Source organism: Musca autumnalis, unplaced genomic scaffold (genome assembly GCF_047663935.1).
Source record: "Musca autumnalis isolate F117 unplaced genomic scaffold, ASM4766393v1 scaffold_4, whole genome shotgun sequence".
In the NCBI taxonomy this organism is placed as follows: domain Eukaryota; kingdom Metazoa; phylum Arthropoda; class Insecta; order Diptera; family Muscidae; genus Musca; species Musca autumnalis.
The window spans coordinates 72,071,074-72,087,508 of NW_027411977.1; the positions used below are offsets into that span (position 1 = coordinate 72,071,074).

The following is a 16,435-nucleotide window of genomic DNA, read 5'->3' on the forward strand; positions in this document are numbered from 1 at the left end:
AGAGTCATTTATTGTTAGGCAAACGTTTTTTGGGTTTATATGCACGCAAAACAAACAGGATGTAGCAACAGACGTGTATATTAGCGTTGTGAAAGTGAAAGTGTATGTGTGAGTGCAAGAAAGAGAGAGAGTGGAAACATAGCATAAGAGAATCATTGCTCTCCCCCGCCACCTCCACCATCTCCAAAAGGACGAAATCAAAAACATAGAAAACCAAGTGGAATAATAAAATGTGTTGGCTGGCTGGTTGGCCCAGTAAACAGGAGTGAGAACAACTTTCGCTACTAACCTAAAGAGCCCAAGCACAGTTCGAGTTGTACCGTCATGAGTGAAGGATATCGTACGCGGACGGAACTGGTCATAATTGTAAAATTTTAAAGTTTTTTTTTACTGTAAAAGAAAAAAGAGGAAACTTTTTGTTCATTTTAAAGAAAATTTATAACAGTTTAATAACAATTGCTGCTGCTGCTGGTAGTAGTAGTTCTGTGTGTCGTCTTATGTGATTTATGTAGTAGGAGATGCTCCTAGCACATCTGTATACCTGTGTATGTAAATCTGTGTGTGTTTGATTCTTGTGTACAAATGTCTATCTGCATAGCATAGTGTCAATACTTACTTGAGTGAGAGAGTTTGTGTGTGTGTTTCTTTTCTTGATTTGTTTGTTGGTCCTGTATATAAAGTTAAGTGATGGTGATTGTGAGATTAAAATTTCAACAGCACACACACACACATTAACATACATGCATGAGTGTATGTAGCAACAAAGTTATTAACTGTATACCTAAATATCCCACGGTAAATGTTAGACGCTTTAAAGTTTTTTTATCTATGGTCTGATCCCACCAGTGAAAGTAAAGGAAGAATGAAATATAGAAAAAATAATAATTTGTAAAATTTCCACCTAACAAAAAAAGTATTGTGAAAAAATTACTTTTGCAACAAAGTGTGTGTATAACATAAATAACAAGAATATAACAAAGTAACCCATATCAAAAACCAATAAATTCTTCTTCACGAAAAAGATTTGATATTGAAAAGTGTATCAAGAAAATTTTCACCTCAACACACATGAATGGATGGCTGGCTGATTGGTGGTTTTGTAGGATGTACGAAAGTTAAGGAAACGCAAAGCAAAAAGAGAAACAAATATACCATATATAATAAGATTTCAGTAAAGTGAAAGCAACAACAACAACATTGAAAATCCATTGTAAGGTAAAAACACCAACACCACCACCAACAACAACAACAACAGTATTACTTCCAACTACTTGGTGTACTTACAAACTCAAAGAAAAAGCAACAATCGGAGATTACTTTGCTACAGGTGAATAGAAATTTTGTTATATACAAATGTATGTATGAACGTATTTTAACAATAATGGTGTCGATATAACAAATATGAATAAACAGGACATTTCGCCTTTTGTAATATTTAATTACAAAGCGATTGTAACCTTGACCACAGGTGTATAGTTAGTATTTTTCCCTCGATATCTATCGCTCAAGGCAATGTTGTTGAACATGTTGTTGTACAACATTGACTGTCAAGGTTATTATTCTTCATTGGAATGTCAATGTCATTGCAACGTGAGAGAGCACGTCATAAAATCATACTGATTGTATTTTTATGTATAAATGATGATTTAATTGTATCTCAATTTATTTTTTCGAAAACGAAAAAAAAAAAATGAAATAAAAAGTTGGTCATGTTTAAAGTGAATGAAAATAAAAATTTCAATATTTATACAATCGTCACATAATTGTCACGTTGACATGTTTTGACTTCATGCAGTTCATGGAAAAGTTATTTCATTAAGGGAATTTTTTTCTGAGTATTTGTATTGAAGGAATGAATGTTCAGGATTGCATGTCCGAATTCTAGGGAAATAATTTCAATGAAAATTAATTGATTTAAAAATGTAAGTTACACATTGTATTATCGACCACTAAAACATTCCGAATATTGAGATTTGGAAAAAATATATGTACATATAAAAAGGTCCGGATTTCAAAGAAAATCTGTTACTTTTTTGAAAGTCCTCGTTAACCGTGCAACTAAAATGTTAGGTTAGGTTAGGTTGATAAGAGGGGTGATCCTGGATCACCACATGCCCATGTGGACATACACTTAAGCCATAAGTAGGCCTGTTGTGCGCTCTAATTTTTTGGGTTATGGAGGATTATCTTTTTTTTACTTAGTCTAGGATCTCTGTCCTATTTACATAGTCTCTGATCTTTTTGAACTCGATTGTTCTAATTTGGTCGAGTCCTGGTATAATGTCATTCCCTAGTAACTGGGTTCTCAGATTTGTGAAGTCTTGACAATGGCAGAGGTAATGTTCCAACGTCGTCCTCTCCGCATGCTCTGCATTCACTGTTTTCTGCACAACCTATTTTGTGCAGATGCGCTTTTAGACCTAGGTGACCTGTAAGGATTCCTGTCAGTCTACTAATATCTTTTTTACTTAGTAAAAGTAATTCTTTTGTTTTGTCCTCGTCTGGGTTTCCCCATAGGATTTTTGTGTTTTTTCCCTTCTCTTCACTACTCCAGAGGGATACATGTGCATTTTTTGCCCATGTCTTTAGTTCTAGTCGCGTAGCTTTAAACGGCTTAGCGTTTTCTAGACTTACCGTGGGTTGCTCCTTGGCTTGTTTTGCCAAGGAGTTTGCTATTTCATTACCCCTAATCCTGGTATGCCCTGGTACCCATATAATGTTTACCTTACCGTGTTGGGAGTAATTATTTATAGATTTAATACATTCCAAGACAGTTCTAGATTTCACTGTCTTGGTTGATATAGCTCTAATGGCTGCTTTGCTATCCGTAAGGATATTTACAGTGGTAGGCCTTGTGTGAGTATCAAATCAAATCAGACACTCTGTTATCGCCCGGAGTTCCGCCTGCAGGATCGTGTTATGATCCGGCAGACGGAGGGAGATTTCCGTTTCCGGTTCCATTATATAAAGACCCAGTCCGGTTCTCCCCCCTAGCACAGCCCCATCCGTAAACCCACAGCTTCCAGCGGGAATCTGTGCTAGAGCTCCCCCGATCCACATGTCTCTGTCAGGTATTGACACTTCACACAAGGCTACTTCATTAGTTTCAGGTATACGGTCCGATACTACCTGATTTATAGATTCACCCGTTGTGACCTTTAATATGTTTTGGTGGTATGTTTGGTGGCTCTTTTCGATCCACTCGCTCATCGACTTTAGCCTTACAGCTGCGATGGCTGCCTCATACCTTACCTGAATATCTATTGGGTGTACAAACAAAATTGTTTCTAGAGCCCTTGTCGGTGTGGTCCTCATTGCTCCGCTAATGCTTAGGCAGCATGTTCTTTGGACCTTTTGCAATATTTCCACATTGCATTTTTTGTCCATGGCTGTCCACCATACCACAGGCGCGTACGTTAGAATTGGTCTAATTACGCTTCTGTAGAGCCAGTGTATCATCTTAGGATTGAACCCCCATTTTGAGCCTATCGCCCTTCTGCAGGTTGACCAACATATTTGGGCCTTGTTAGCCCTTTCTTGTATACGGTCTTTCCATTTAAGTTTCCTATCCAGAATTACTCCTAGATATTTAACTGTACAGGAGATATTTATTGTCTTATCTAGAAAAACTGGTTCCTCGTAGTGTCCCATTTTCGTTTTTCTAGTGAATAGACATAATTCTGTTTTTCCGGGTTGACGTTCAGACCTCTCGGCCTGGCCCAGTTAAAAGCAATTTTTAGAGCCGTTTCTGCTCTTCGACAGAGTTGATTCGGATTCTTTCCCCTCAGAAGTATTATAACGTCGTCTGCGTAGCAGACTGGGTCAAATCCTTACTCGGTTAGGGTCCTCAAGAGACTGTTTATGGTGGTAACCCACAACAGAGGTGACAGTATCCCTCCCTGTGGCGTTCCTTGTCCAACTTTGTCTCTTATTTTCACGTCGTATAGCCCGCAGCTTATCCATCTATTCCTTAGCATGTGGTTTATCCAGTTCCTTAAGGCCCTGTCTACCTGAAACTCGTCTAAGGAGTGGATAAGTGTCTCGGTGCTTACGTAACTAAAATGTAGTTATTAGGGATATTAAGTAAAAAAATGGTTAAGTTCGGCCGGGCCGAACTTTTTATACCCTCCATCATAAAATATTCTGAAGTCAAATAGAATAATTATTTTCTTTTCTGTCCACAATTTTTGGTGGAGATATTTTGTGACCAAGTATACCTCAAATGCCTAAATTAGGTAAAACAAGTAAAAAAGTATCAGTCGGCTTTACCGACAGAGATATACCCTTAGCTTGTGTGAATTGCGGGTACGCATCATCGAACATAAATTAAATTTGGACAAAATATTAGGAAGGCCAAATTTTGGACCGAATCGGCTGATCCGTTCTAGAGTTATCGTGCGCTCTAGCCACTACACATGGTGCCATAGGGATATTTCACACCTTTCGGTCTATTTTCTCAGGAAGTATGGACTTGCCCCTGATAAAACTTGTACCATCGCAATGGCGGCAGAGAATACAAGTTGCTACAATAAAGATCAAAGCGATTCGAGAGCAGGACTTAAACATGTACCTGAAGGAGATGACGTATACAGTCCATATTCGAACCTAATCTATGTCTCGTAGAAATATTACGATGTACAAAGTATGGACCAAATCGGTTTTTGCCTTCGACAGTTATTTTGAACTTTTGTGGGGGAGGTACCTAAAGGAGTGGACCGATATGGCTCATCTTCGAACTTAAAACTAGTTCGGACAAAATATTGCGATGTCCAAATTTTGGACCGAATTAGCAGGTCCGTTGGAAAGATATCGTGCGCTCCAACTACTACACATGGTGTCATAGTGGTATTTCACACATTTCGGGATATTTTCTCAGGAAGTATGGACTTGCCCCTGATAAAACTTGTACCGTCGTAATGCGAGCAATGAATCAACTTGTAATACAACAAAAATATAAACTATTCGAGAACAGGTCCTAAGCTGAACTTCTCCGAAATTTTGTGTGCGAGGTACCCGAAGGAGTGGACCGATTGAGTCCATATTGGAACCTTACCTATGTTTGGTAAAAATTTCACGATGTCCAAAGTATGGACCAAATTGGTTATTCCCTTCAAGAGTTATGGTGCGCACACTTTTTCGGAAGATTTTCGAACTTTTGTGGGGGAAGTACCTGAAGGAGTGGACCGATATGACTCACCTTCGAACTTAAACAAAGTTTGGACAAACTATTTCGAAAGCCAAATTTTGGACTAAATCGGTTCATCCGTTCGAGAGTTATCGTACGCACCAGTTTGTTTGGACGAAATCAATGTCCGTCCGTCTGTCTGCCTGACATTTATTTCGTCTAAACATACTTGGGGTCTGAAACCATTATTTCCGTGAGGCACATTTTGGCCGTATGAAAGTGGATATACCCTCGTTAGCATATATGCTGAGGGTAGACAATGGTTGAAAATTTTTGGTTGAAAATTTTTGTGACCACCGCACAGTGGTCGCTGCCATTGGCCAAAATTAAAAAATTAAACTCTAATTTTTGGTACCAAATGTGTTCATATCTACTACTAACATGTTAAATTTCTCTAAAATAAATTTGTTATGGATTACTTCTTACTGTACTCTTTGAGAATGTCACCAAAAAGAGAAAATTTAACAGGTTGGGTTTCTAGGTGAATTCAGTGCAAAAGTTAGGTGAAAGTAAAATATCAATATCAAACTAAATGAACTCTATATTGACCAAACTTAAATCGAATATTGAAAAACAATGTATTAACTTAATTTTTATGCAGTTTTGTGTTTGTTAATTTTTGGGATTCATTATTGAATACGTGTATTGACTGAAGGACTTTTGTAATGTCATTTCTTCAGTACAATTCAATTTCATGTAAAGTTTTAATTATGGTTCCCTCTTTCCCCCTAACGAATTTTTTTTAAAAGGTCAGTAGTAGTCTAAGGATAATATTTTTTAAACTTTCAGCTGCATCTTTCCGCATCTTTGGAACTGGTTCCCAAAACACTATGGGTACATTTCAGGGTGTTTTTGTCATTTTTGTGCAGGTGATACATTTCATCTTTTTAAATATATAGAAGAGGCATTGTGAGGTTCAGTTATTTTGATTGATTATTACGGCTAGAACCCTAAAAATACCGAATATAGGGCGGTACCTATTTATGGGGACAAAATCAAGGGGTGGACCTACATTAATCGACAATTTTCTGAGGGTAGGTACATCCACGAAAGATTAAGTGGCATTTCGGTCATATCGATTTAATAACTTATATGAAACCCTCAAAATTCCGGAAATCGGGCGGTACAATTACATAGGGACCCTACAAAAACGTGGACCCAGTTCAAAAAAATTTTGCTAGAAGGTTTTCTAACACTTGGGAATACCGATAGCCAAACTTTAGGAAATTTGACTGAAAGATGTGGTGAAGACCCCCAAAAATGCCTGAAATCTGGGGGTACCGTTCTATGTGGGCTATACCTAATCTTGAACCTATTCTGAATTTTTTTTGCTTCTTTTTATTTGTGTTGCCTTTACTGAAATTTTCGTATTGTTATCTGCTCAGGAAGTATTTTTGGCCGCTCTTCCCATACAAGTTCGACCACAGTGCACTGGGAACCTTAAATGTCGAATTACATATATTTATGTAGTTCGGCCAACAAATGTAACTAATCTCTTCAACACACCTAAAATCGTGGAGTAACTTTATATGGGGCTACACCAAAAACATGGACCTATATTAACAAATCTCAGTGGAAAGGTGTTGTGGCCGCTATGAACCTTAAAGGGCAAAAAAGAGAAAACTCGGTTTAAAAATGTAGTTAATATTCTCAAAAAATCTGAAACCGGGTAGTAGCGTTAAAGGGGGACTATACCAAAACATGGACCCATATTGAAAATTTTAGGTGGATATGTGGAGATACCGAAAATCGGGAGATACCGTTGTATGCGGGCTATACCAAAACGTGGACCTATGGACCCATTGAAAATTTTTGGTAGAGATGTTTTGTGGCCACACCGAACGTAAAATGTTAAATTACAGGTAGTTCGTTCAAAAAATGTAGCTAAAATCGGGAGGTACCATCATATGCGGGCTATACCAAAATGTCGGCCTATGTTGACAATTTTTGATGGAGATGTTTTGTGACCACAGGGAACCTGAAATGTTAAATTACACGTAGTTCGGTCAAAAAATTTAGCTAACATCCTCAATATACCGATAATCGGGAGGTACCGTTATATGGGGGGTATACCAACGTCGACCCATGTTGACAATTTTTGGTGGATGTCCCAGCAAAAATCCTCATTACAAACCTCCTTTCCCACCCATTATTTTAACAAGGGCATGTCGCGAAAAATATCTGGCATTTACTGAAGAAACATTGCATATAATAGAATTTCATCTATACTTACAAGTTTCCAAAATCACTATATCGTGCAACACCTACGACTATCTGTCTCCTAAAAGTTAATAATCTTTGCGTAATTAAGTGCAGTTCAAAGGTTACCGAAGGTAGACCTCGTGATTTGGGAGCCACCTTGGTACAATGGTAAGCACGTCCGCCTTGCACTCAAAAGGTCTGCTGTTCAGTTCCTGACCAGAATATCAAAATTTTCGGCGGTAGCAAATCTCCTCAGTGTAAAATTTGGCTTGCATTTACTAAGTATTGCAGGCATGAAAAACTTCCCTGCTAGGGGTGTCGTAAGACACGCCGTTCGGACTCGGCGATAAAATGTAGGTTCCATTCATTAAGCCAATATGAATTGGCGTGCACTCATTGATATGAGCGAAGCCTCCCTTTGCCTTTTTAAATATTTAAACATTATAAGATGAAGTAGACCACCGGCATTCGTCGCACAGTGGTTCAGAATCGTCTTTTCCTGGTCAAAACTCTGTAACTTTTGAACGGATAGAGATATCTTCATAATTTCTTGTTCGACCGATAACATAATCAGCTTTTCGATGCGTTAAAACACGCGAATTTGGCGGCATCACCATATGAGTGTTTTTGAGTTTTTCATATGTTCACACAATTAAAAAGGTCAAACACCAATAAACAAACTGTAAAAATAGAAAAAAATAAAAACAATTTTTTGAAAAAAGTCATATAATCATGATATTCCGGACACCACATGTTTCGGCGGTGTCTGGATTATCGAATTGCCTTGATTACCGATCAATAACAAAAATGGTTCCCTTGTATACCAAATTTCATTCTTATATTCATCCAGCGTAATTAAGGTTTTTTTTTTGTTATATTAAACGTATCTACAACTGGTGTATATTTATTCACAATTTTTTAAGTATTTAATTGGACATGAGCCTCTTATGACTTGCGATAGAACTTCAGAGTTCAAATGCACTAATCTCATTATGGGGCATACTTAGTCATTTCTATGAACATCACTAAATGACTTTATCTCGTCGACGAAACCAAAAAAATATTTTGTTTTATATAAATGTTACAAGTATAGCCTACGAATTAGATGAAATGTATTTTAAATCTATTAGTTGCATAATTACGAGAATACAGTACAACAATCCTTAGTTACCGGTGATTTAGGATGTCAAAGAAAGAAAATAAAAGAGGCCACACCATTTTGTTTTAAATATATTCCCATATAAGTCCTCTCGTTTCTTCGTTTATCTATAAATATAAATAGGTAATGCGCAAGATAAGAAAAAATTTTGATGTCATGATTACAGAGTCTACAATGTAAAAAATTGTAGTGTCCGGATTACCGCGTGTCCGAGTGTCCGGATTATCGAGGCTATAAAGTATTTGAAATTTTTTTTAATTTTTTTTTTCAAAACAATTTAAATTTTTTCAGAAATTAAAAAATACTTCTTGGGATTTCATATAACTCTTATAAAAAAAAATCTTATAGTTTAAAAAATGTCAATTTGTGACGGTATGAAAAAACACACACTTTTTTACCCATGTAATTTCAAAAAATTTAAACGCTGCGGTAATTTGTTGGAACGGTTCTTAAAGATAACAATCCTACCTACCCACTATGGGCCCAATGACAGGTTTTTGAGGTAACAAGTCACTGGAAGCTGCTTGACCTTTCAAATTTATCCCCGATGTTTATAATGAGCATAAAAATACATCAGCAAAATTTGTAAGGAATCGGTTCAGACATATGTAGATATAGCTTTCGTATATTTCTTTCAACCGATTTTATATTTATGCCGCACTAAGGTCACAATTTGCATCCGATGACTTTAAAATTTGATATGGTACATCCTGATCAATTAAGAATCACGTCCAGAAAATTTGGTTCTGATCGGTTCAGGTATATATATCGACATATATATAGATAATTGTTCAGGTCTGCCATGATGCTCGAAATATAAATCTTCCGAAATGGCTGTACCAAATTTGAAACAAAAAAAAATTGACTGTAGATTCTTTAGGTCTTAGAATAGATCGCAAGGTAGTTTTTATACCGAAAAATTGTGTGGGCGGGGGACCTCCCCCACAACGGGTTTTAGCCAAACGCGAAATATCAGAGATCATTTCACATATTGGGATACAATACAATAGTAATTGTGACCTCCATCATTAATTAATGATTTCAAAGTAGAAAACCGCGATCGGGTTAAATTTTTTAATACTTTATAATTACAGGTCAAGATTTTTAAATTTAGTAGGTTTTTGTAGTCCCAATTACTAAATTAAGAGATCTTGAACATAAAAGATTTCAATGCTTCAAAAAAACTGTTTATTATGTTAGCGGTAGTTAATAATCGAGCGAATGACGTTTTTTCTAAAATTGCGAAAAAATGGTCGTCGTTAGGAGTACGCCACGCCCACACCTTCTAATATTTTGACATAGTTTTTGATTTTTGATAACAATCCTACATACCGCAATATCTGATATAGTTTCCGAGAAATATCTATTTCTTTCTCCAGAAATTTGTAAAAATGACGTCTTATCCAAAATTGAAAAAAATGGTCGTCGTCAGGAGCACGTCACGCCCACACCTTCCAATATTTTGACCTAATTTTTTATTTCAGTATTTACTATCGAATCCCATATAGAAATTACACGGTGCTCTTGAAACAATTTTAAATGGACGGTGCTTACACCTTGGAAGTTTTTGCGGATTCTGAAACTACAATGTTCATATATGAGAAAAATCAAAAAACAAAAAAAAAAATCGCCGGAGCGCCTTTTAAATAAATCGCGATTTAAGTTGACATTTTTAGGGGTTGTTTAGGTTTTAACGATTTTGCCTAGAAACCGCAAGTCGAATCAAAATGGGACTAAAAATAATGTTGTAGCTATGAAAATTCTCTACAAGATCGACGTTAATGGTATTTTCGTAGTTTTTACCATTTTTGAGATATAGAAGTTCAAATTGGGACAATTCAAATTCAATTCAATTCTGTATCGCCCACTTATAAAACAATGTCATGAAGGGTGCGCCTTAACTAACTTTTGATGAAAACCGCTTACACAGGGGAAGTTTTTGTGAAATCTGAAACAGCAATGTTCATAGATGAGAAAAATCCAAAAACAAGAAAAAATCGCTGTAGGGATTTTTAAATAAATCGCGGTCAAAATTCTCATTTTTAGGTGTTTTATAGGTTTTCACGATTTTGCTTGGAAACCGTAAGTCCAATCGAAATGGAGCTAAAGAAAATGTTGTAGCTGTGAAAATTCTCTAGAGGATTGGCGTTTATCATTTGTTCCCAGCCTGTATCATTTTTGAGATAAAGAAGCTCAGTTTAAATTTTTAGATTTTTTTGTTTGGGTTTCGCGATTTTGCTTGAATACGGTAAGTCTTATCGATATGGGACCTGAGAATATCTTAAAGCTGTGAAAATTCTCTAAAAGACTGGCTTTAGTAACTTATCCTAAGTTGTACCATTTTTTTAGATATATGAGTTTAAGTTGGGAATTTGCAGTCATCACATTGTTTTATAAGGGGGCGATACATTCTTGTAGAGAACTTTCATAGCTACAACATTTTTTTTAGTCCCATTTTGATAGGACTTGCGGTTTTTAAGCAAAATCGTGAAAACCTAAACAACACCTAAAAATGTCAACTTAAATCGCGATTTATTTAAAAAGCGCTCCGGCGATTTTTTTTGTTTTTTGATTTTTCTCATCTATAAACATTGTAGTTTCAGAATCCGCAAAAACTTCCGAGGTGTAAGCACCTTCCATTTAAAATTGTTTCAAGAGCACCGTGATTAACAATCGGTGATGACAAAACATTTGGGTTTTGGCCAGGTAAATTTATTACTGAACCACTGCGCGTCGGAGGTTTGATACAACTGCAAATGCCGGCAATACCATGCTTGTTTGCGGAGGCAATAAAAGAAAAAACCAAAAAGAAAAACAAAACAACAGCAGTATCAATTTCGTTATAATAAAAATGATTCAATCCTTTATTTAAGAAATATTGTTCGTATAAACAATATCTGTACCTTTTGTTTACAAAGTTTTTGTGGACGAATATCCAAATTTGTGGTGGACGAAAATCCAAGTTATTTCTTTAATCGACGAAGATCGACTGACAACTCTTTATTTAGCCAAAGAGAGAACAAAAACAAACGATGGACACTGCAAAGTGGCGCCAATTTTTAGTACATTCTCATTAGAATTTGACATCTTTCACTTTGTGCGAAAACACAAAGTTGCACTTCTGCTAAATGGTCAAGTTCTAACGGAAGAAATGAAACATCATAATTTGAAAAGAGAATGAAACTATTCGTAATTAAACATTGCCGGCCACCTTGAAATATCCAGCGATGTTTCAACTTAATTTCTAGTTCTTTAGTTATGAGTACATATTTTACATTAAACGGCGGAACCGTCAGTAGTGAGCATTTTTAGCAATTTCTTTCCTTTTTGTACATTTTTTATAACATAAATGGCTCGGAAAGCCCATGTGGTCCGGAGGACCCATGCCAATTTCCACTGGCGCTACATCCACTACTACTTAGTACCGAAGCGTTGTTCAACCTCCCGGATAGGAGCGATTCGATACAATAACATTTTTTTGTAACTGAAAGAAACGAAAGGTTGTTAAATCTCCCGGATAGGAGCCTCTTCGTTCTATTTCGCCAGAAGGGCGCTACCGACCAGCTAAATAAAAATCAAAAACGAAGAATTGTTAAATATCCCGGATAGGAAAGTCTTCGTTTTATTTCGCCTGAAGGGCGCTATCGACCAGCAAATTCTAAACTCCCGAATAGGAGCCACTACTATGAATCTGCTTCCAACTACATGTGGTTTATAAATATTCGTACATTTTTACTCGTCACACTAGTAATAGCTGAGAGTAGGTTGTCTTATACAATTTTTCTACTATATGAAAAAAGAAAGAAACCAATTTATGTTCATCACGAACAATTCATTTTAATCAGAATGATTAATTAATTTCTTCGTCGTCCTACAACACCGTGTTACTTTTGCACGAATTGAAGACCACGGTTAACGCACGAAAATACGTTTTATATTAAACGACTAATTTACACGAAGTGCGAGAACTATTCGATCAGAAGAACCACGAAATCGTCCATTTGACTATCGTGTACCAATAACAACTGTATGTCTTTTTGAATATTTCATTCAAATACTATTTCACCTCTAGGAGATAGTATTTGTATAAAAGCATAAATGTGTTCAGTTTTGAAATTGGTAAACGATAGTCAAGGAGATTCAAGATTATGTTGAAGAAGATTTGTAGCAAAGTACTTTGACGTAGTCAATAACACTAAATTCAAAAAACGGCGAATGCTTCACATGAACGTCTGAGAAAATGAATTCAAATATTTCTTTTCCTGTAAGAATTGCATTTCGAACTTTTATCTTCCTCATGATTTGCATATCTCACTACTGCAGAATATACTCTTATACTTGGAGAAAGTGGACCAGTAATGATCCAACCGAAAACTGTATTTTGAGCAACCAAAGAACCCAAAATATTAAACTTAATTCCTTGTAAAAGAATTTGTGGATATAGATCAGCACCAATTAGAATATCTACTGGCCTACAGTCGAATAACTGTGGGTCCGCCAAACGAATATTTGGAAGACGCGAATATAATCCAGTACCGATGGAAGTGGAAGGCAGATTTTCGGCAATTCTAGGGACTACCAAAGCCGTAAACTCTATGCAAAATTTATTCTCGTTTGAGGAACCAATACAGAATGAGCAGCACTTGTTGGATCTAGCGGAAATAGTTTGATCAACCCCTGAAATGGTAACCGCTGTTGATGTGGTAGAAATACCAATTTTTTGTTGTAACTCCTCAGTAATGAAGGAAGCTTCGGATGCTGGGTCGATAAGGGCACGAACTGGGTGTGAAACTCCCTGGTGAACGATATTCACCATAGCCGTTCCTAATACGACTTTCCTATTTTCTGCAACGTGGAACACTTGCCTATTTGTTGAAAAGGTACCAGACGAAGAAGAAGAGAGGTCTGGGCTTTGAACTGATACATTTTGCGATACTTTAGGGGTACTTGAATAAGAATTTGACGAAGTCGATTTAGGAGAACCCATATGGAAGGAATTTTCACGATGTAACAGCGTGTGATGTCGCCTGTTACATCTTGAACAGTTATGGTTACTTAGACATTTATGTACTTCATGACCTGGAGTTAGACAATTCATACAACAATGATGACGTCGAAGTGCCGAAAAGCGACTATCGATCGAGCATTTTAAGAATTTGGGACAAAATCTTAAGGGATGAACTAACTTAGGGCACATAATACAAAATCGACCAGAAGAGGTAGATGAGGAATTGGAAAGGCTCAGTTTGGAAAACTTGCTTTCATGTTTATTATTGGATTCAATTCCCCTAATGTCACGAAGACACGTAAGTGTCTGAATTCTTTCTGTAAGAAAGGAATCTAAATCTTTCCATGAAGATAGGACCGATTTATTTTGAACATTTTGTTCCCACAATTGAACAGTGTTTGTGGGTAATCTTTGTATGCAACTGAAAACAAGAATCGGATCCCAATCGTTGGTCGAAACATCATAAATTTCCATAGCAGAAATGCAACTATTTATACCCCGCTGTAATTGTTTCAATCCTGAACATGATTCTATATCAAGGACCAGAATTCGTACATTGTCGTACGTTTCCTTCAAAGCATTCCAAGCCAAATTAAAACTCCTATTCGTCAAAGGGAATTTTGAAACAATATCTTTCGCTTCGCCACTAGTTTTCTTCAATAAGTGACATAGCCTTTCTATGTCACTCAAGCGCTTGTTGTCAATAAACAATGCAGAAAAAAGATCCCTAAACTTAGGCCATGAAAGAAAATCGCCATTGAAAATGTCAATATCACATGGTGGAAGGTTTAAACTATGGAAAACATTATCACTGTATGAAGCGGATACTTCAGCTGATGATCTAGTTATATTCAAACCTTCAGGAACAGAAAATCTTTCGCCAGAAGTAGGAGAAGAATTCATCGACCTAGCTCTATGTTCATCAATTTTCCGATTGATCATTGCAATTGTATTTATATACGCCTTGAAAGCTACCTGATATTTACACTCTGCTGATGTAATGCCATTGGGATCGGGTTTATCAGCAGTTTTTAGGAAATTAAGACATTCGTCAAACATCTCTTTTACTTTTTTCCACATTACTTTCAATTCGGCTGCCTGAGCTTCAAGAATATAGATATCCAGATCTTCATCTCGGAGCGAAGTGAAGTTGGAATCAAACGTAATGAGAGCATCTGTAGCTCTGATGAAACAGTCTAGAGGAGTAACCGACATTACGATGAAAATCGAAATAAAATTTGAATGAAATCGAAAAATGTCCTTTCTAAAATGGACCAAAACAACCTGACTTGAAGAAGTAGTTCACAATGCACGAAAATGCTATAATATATTAACTTGTCAACTAAAGTTTATCAAGCCAACGTCGGAAATCAGTGTTGATTTTTCTTAAAATCTGCCAAATTCTAAGTGGTTGTAAAATTTGTATCGAAAAATACACTCTTTTTTATTTTAATGTACCGAAAAATACAATAAAACGTACCAAATTACCAATGTAAAACGAAAATAGTGGTAACTTCTCAAAAATTTCAAAAAATTTGAAACAATTGTGAAAATCGGTATCGAAAAATACCCAACTTTATTTTTAATGTATCGAAAAATACACCAAAATCCAAAAAAACTGCAAAATATTCTTTTCCAAGTGTATCGAAAAGTCACTAAATTTTGTTTAGTACATCAAATGTATCGAAAATACGCTATTTTTATTTTATTGTACCGAAAAATACAATAAAAAGAACAAAATTGGCAAGAAACGTAAAATTTTTATTTTTCGCTGTGTACTGAAGACCTTCAAAAATTTCTCTCAGTGCAATAAATTTCGGCTGTGCGTATCGAATAATACACAAACAAATTATTTCTGAATTGAAAACCAAATGAAAAACCACAAACTTTCCAAAAATTTCAAAAATGGACGAAAATCCTAAAATGTTCAATAATGTTGACCTATTGTAGGGTGCACGGACTGTAAGATGCACACTAATTACCAACAATAACAAGAAAAACAATTATTTTGTAAAAAATAATCGAAAAGAAATTTCATTAAAATATTCCGAATGAATAATAAAACTTTTCACGCACCCCTCGTATATTTACCTTTTGGCGCGGACCTCGTATATTAATAACACGTGTGTGTGTATATCGATCGAACGATCAACAGAACAGATGACTGCAGTGATGGGTATTTGTTGTTACAACTCAACGGATAGTGGCTAGTAGAGTTGTTAGTGTTTTTTCTTCTTTCTTTATTTCTTTTATTTGACAATTTGAATATGCATTGAAGAAACACTAACAACGATATGAATGTTTTTTCTCGAATAGAAAATAATGCCAACAAATACGAATTACTGCACTCTTTAATTAGTTTGAGTACCCGAAAAAGAAATGTAGATATTCTTGGAGAGAACAACAACAACTATAACGTCGCGACGGCGTTGTAGGGCGAATGTTAGCAATAAATTAAACACCTTATTATATTTATTGGAGAACAAAAATTACACTCGCGAATGCTCACTTATTTGACGGTACTCACCTTACTTAAAATAATGAAGTTGTTGATGACAATTAATATGAGGAATGATGATGGTTATTTATGACTTTGTTGGTAGCTGACGGAGTCAGAGCGCGCCTTTGTAAAACAACGAAAAAACCAATTGCTGTTGCTTCCCAAGTGAAGAGAATCCGAATTTCCTTTTGCTGGAAGCAATGTATTCGGCTCGATTGGACCAATGTGCAATCGAGGCTCAAAAAAATCAATGTTTATCCGGTTCGAAGCGACCAATGTTTGCGGAGGCAATAAAAGAAAAAACCAAAAAGAAAAACAAAACAACAGCAGTATCAATTTCGTTATAATAAAAATGATTCAATCCTTTATTTAAGAAATATT

At 36.0% G+C, this 16,435-nt stretch overlaps 1 protein-coding gene across 7 annotated transcripts in view; it reads left to right on the plus strand.

The window, feature by feature from the left end:
- The window catches only part of Fife (regulating synaptic membrane exocytosis protein fife), a 402,960-nt gene that overhangs the window by 149 nt on the left and 386,376 nt on the right, over window positions 1–16,435 (plus strand). Inside the window, exons 1-2 of one of the 7 annotated variants that reach the window (XM_073986962.1) lie at window positions 305–471; window positions 718–1,327. The gene's annotated coding sequence lies outside the window, so the exon portion shown is untranslated. Of the gene's footprint in view, window positions 1–304; window positions 546–717; window positions 1,328–16,435 lie in introns of those variants that run through there. The other 6 variants (XM_073986961.1, XM_073986965.1, XM_073986963.1 and 3 more) reach the window with 6 other exon arrangements.